This window comes from Hydra vulgaris, chromosome 12 (assembly GCF_038396675.1).
Source record: "Hydra vulgaris chromosome 12, alternate assembly HydraT2T_AEP".
Lineage (NCBI taxonomy): Eukaryota > Metazoa > Cnidaria > Hydrozoa > Anthoathecata > Hydridae > Hydra > Hydra vulgaris.
Genome location: NC_088931.1, coordinates 43,115,001 through 43,120,000, shown reverse-complemented (window position 1 = coordinate 43,120,000; position 5,000 = coordinate 43,115,001). Strand labels below are relative to the sequence as shown.

At 24.8% G+C, this 5,000-nt stretch overlaps 1 protein-coding gene across 1 annotated transcript in view; it reads right to left on the bottom strand.

Annotated features, from left to right (window-relative positions):
* LOC100203435 (F-actin-monooxygenase MICAL3) overlaps positions 1-5,000 on the bottom strand; it is a 71,371-nt gene that overhangs the window by 23,717 nt on the left and 42,654 nt on the right. The window lies entirely within an intron of this gene.

Below are 5,000 nucleotides of genomic sequence, written 5' to 3'. Positions count from 1 at the left end.
TTAAAATTTAATAGATATTGAAATCTCTAATAAATATTATATAATAAATATTAGAATTTAGTTATTACTTAAATCTCTTTGTGAAAGAAAAAGCGCTTAATTATGTACACAAAATTTAAAGTAATTTTCTCTTTCAAGTAAATTTTAATAATTAAATTTCTTGTTTATATCATTATTTGTATATTGTTGTTTGAATATTGATAAACAGTATTAATAAAGATATAAAATAATATAGTATAAAAGTTACAACTATATATAGCATAAATACATGTATATTAAATATTTAAATTTATTAAATAATTAAACCCTAAAAATTAAAAGCTTTTTTTTAAAAGTTGAAGAAAAAAAAATGCTAGAGACAAAACAAAGTTTACAAAACTAAGTTTTAACTAAAAAAGTTGTTGATTTTTAATAACTTTTAAATAAATAGTTCAAAGTGAAAGAGCGACAAAACAATTTTATTTGATTTAAACTCATTTATTCTTTAAAATTAAATTTTAACTAACAACTTGAACATTTTACTTTCATTTTTAAATGTTAATCATTAAAGTTTTTTAAAGTTTTAGTATTACTTACAGAAAATGTAAGATTTTAAATTTTATTTATATTATTTATAATTTGAATATGTAACCACTAAAAATAAAACACCATGGCCCATGTACACCAAAGTATTTTTTTACCAATTTATTTCTATTATATTTCATATACATATTATTTTAATTTTTTAAACAATTTAATGCTCGAACAATTTTATTATGTTCTAATTAATAATAGAAAAAACACAAAACAAACTTTAATATCAAGACTTGTTATTAACAAAATGTTATAGCATTATTATTAACAAAATGTTATAGCATTATTATTTTAAAGATAGTTAAAAAGTCTAAAAACTGAAAACTAAAAAAAAATATCTTTTTTAGGACACAATTTTAGAAAAAATCATTTCCTTTAGAACACAATACAAAAAATGTAAAAATTTTTCTTCTTATAAAAATATTGAATTATTAGAAAAAAATAAAAAAGAAAAAAATTTAGCAGCCTGTTCAGGCGACTAATATATATATATATATATATATATATATATATATATATATATATATATATATATATATATATATATATATATATATATATATATATATATATATATATATATATATATATATATATATATATATATATATATAGATATATATATATATATATATATATATATATATATATATATATATATATATATATATACATATATATATATATATACATATATATATACATACATATATATATATATACATATATATATATATATTACATATATATATATATATACATATATATATATATACATATATATATATATATGTATATATATATGTATATGTATACATATATATATATACATATATATATATACATATATATATATATACATATATATATATATATACATATATATATATATATATATATATATATATATATATATATACATATATATATATATATATATATATATATATATATATATATATATATACATATATATATATATATATACATATATATATATATATACATATATATATATATATACATATATATATATATATATACATATATATATATATATACATATATATATATATACATATATATATATACATATATATATATATATACATATATATATATATACATATATATATATATACATATATATATATATATATATATATATATATAATATATATATATATATATATATATATATATATATATATATATATATATATATGTTACGAAGGTAACAACCTTAGTCACTCAAGCGTGCAACTATTACAAAGATAACAACCATACATATAAAAATTGGTGCTTACTGTGATATACAAAAAAAGTGTGTTTTTCTCCCATTAACATATACAGAAAAACAACTGGTTTAGAGTGAAGTTTGTAGAAGAACTTGTTTAAGGCATAGACTAGTAGCTAATAAGCTAACTCTTTAATAAATACCATTATTTAAAATAACATTTATATTTTATATCAATAAATCAAAGAATCTTATCAAAATCAATAAAAAAATATTTTATTGATTTTGATAAGATTCTTATCAAATATTATCTTATATAGTTTAAACATTTTGTTAACTGATATAGACTGAACATAATAAAGCCTCAAATTCTTTCTACATTGTTTCTTACACTGTTCTGTACACTGGTTTCCTTCAAACTCTCTACCGTGAAGTTTTTTTCAGACAAGGGAATTTTCTAGGAAGATTTTTTATTTTTCGTCTCCATCTTGTTACTCCATAGTAGATTAATTGTTCCTGTATAGAGATGAAGTTCAGGTATATTGCACACTTTCATAACTTCAGTTTCATCATCTCCTGGCAGAAATGTTCGATTCTTGCCACTATAAAATTCTTTCAGCGATGAGTCAGAATTACATCCTTGTTTCCAAGCAACATTTTGCTCTCTAATTAATATAAAGGTTCCTTTATCTCCTGTCAAGTAAACCCTACAGGTAAATTGATTTGTTAATATGTAACATTTTTCTTTTATTATACCTTTTTTTTTGTATATCTTATAATGCTTTTTTAGCATATTGCAGAACAAATAGAGGGCCCACATCTCATTAGGCACATAAGGTGTGGGCCCAAACTAAATGCAAATGCTCCCTCCCCTCCTTTTTTTTTTTTAATAGGGAGTATAGATCCTGTAGAAAGTAAAATATGAGGAGATATGAAAACAATAAGCTATAATTAGTATTTTTGTAGTTGGTTACTTACTGGCAGAAATGGTTGATTCTTGCAATTATAAAATTCTTTCAGCGATGAGTCAGAATTACACAATCATAATTCAATATGAATCAGAATTCTACACAATCTGTACTCTTATTACAGAAGCAACATGGATTTGAAGTATGATTTTGAAGTCCTAAAATCAGGTTAAGTTGTTTTGAATCAGCACAAATTTTAAACTATTTCTAAAGTCAATACTTTTGAAAAAGACAGCACAGTTTTCATAATTCTCCTGAATATTTGGGACTATTTCTAAGAGTAATGTCTGATCAACGGATATTTCTTTTTTCAGGTTCAGACAAATGCCCTCAGAATAGTTTGATCTCTTGGTGATATCATCACTAAAGTAACTTGCCACATCAACAGTACCAATTCCGAGCTATAAGAAACCTTGACTGCCATCAACAAATACTTTCACCTTAACATTAAAAGTGTCTTGTTTTCTTTTTTCAATCATTTTCCAGGTGAGATCTTCCACACTTTTAACAAGAACAACAGATCACACAATTAAAGTCTCAGTTTCCGAACTATAGAAATTAAGGTCTACTGCTGAGAAGTACTCCACTAAAGACCTATTGCTATATACCATAAATTCTTTAAACCCAGCTTTTATCAATTTTTGTCCGTGCTTAACCCGAATTGCTTTTGATATTGCATATCAGAACCAGACAACTTTCTATCAACCTTAATGGTCAAATCTTTGTGATTCCATTCTGCAGTAGGCCTTATCAATCTTTTTGAAACTGTAAATGATCGCCCTCCTGTTTTAAGGGATAAGATTTCTGATTCTTCAAACTTTTCTCCAATTTGATCTGGAGCTAATTTTTTTCCTGCTTCTTGATTCAAGGAGTTTTCAATCATCTGACAAAGGTTTGTTGAACCAAAACCTTTGTACAAGTATGAAAGAAAATTTTTTACCAACCTCAAACACTTTTAGATTGGCAATTAGGTCACAGTTGTTCAAAAAGGGGACCTAACCTCTTTGGAAATGACCCAAAAAATCCATTGGAGGGGTGATTCTATAGGTTATGGAGATCACTTTAAAACAAAAATTAAAATCTTTTAATTACGCCCGCAGGAGAAAATAGCATTTATAGTTTTTGCCTAATTTACACTAAGAAACTTAATTTTCAAAATGCGTTTCCACTGTTAAAAGTCATTTAAAAAAACCTTTTGTTTTATTTAAAATGTTGCAAATATCTCTAAACAACATTGTATTAACATATTGTTTAACCTTTTTTTCCTTTTTCCGAAGTGAAAACTTGACAACCTCTGGAAAAAATTAGCAGATTTTTTCATGATATCAAATGCTGTCATTCTAGACAAAGAAATGAAAAACTAAGTTCGAAAAGTTGTTCACTGCAAGAACTTGAATGCCTTAATCAACCATATTCTCTCTTTAAGAGGACTTCATCTAGATTCAATCACATCATTTAGTTTAACTTGGAATTGATGGAAGTGGTTCATTTTTTAAAATTACCCTCAGCGTAATTCACAAATATTCCAAGCGAAAGTTATACTCAAGGATCATTATGTTTCCTATCAAGTTCTTTTGCCTAGGATGGTGGTGTAAAAACAGCTGATTGTTTCGGCAGCAGAAGGTATAACTGAAATATTTGAAAATCTTAGGACACTATTAAGCCTCATACAAATTGAAGATGTATCTTACATAATTTCATGTGACATGAAAGTAGCCAACATTTTATGTGGTATCCAGTCTCACTCTAGCAAACATCCACGTTGCTGGTGTGATGTCGAGTCTGACAACCTTACAAACTCTAGCCAATCAAGAACATTTAGTTCTTTATGCAACAGCTATGCTGGATTCCTCTCTTCAGGCACAAAATTTTAATTGGTTAAAAATTATTCAAATGTTGTCCATCCTCCATTAATTAACCCCTACAGGCAATCTTAGCTTATTCATAATGTAATTCCTCTATTGAAACTCCATCTTTTTCTTATATAAGAATGATCGAATCTCATGCACTTTCAAATGCAAGCATATCATGGGGGATAGTTCAATGGAAATGAATGCAACAAACTGTTGAAGAATGTTGACATTCTTCGAAGTCTTGTCCAAAAGCATTGTGCATTGCAAGCAATGCCTTTTGTTGATTGCTTCAGAAAGCTTCAATCTGTTAAAAAAGCTTGTAATGGAAAGATCTTGGAGGCAGCATTCTGTAAAAATATTTCAGAATTC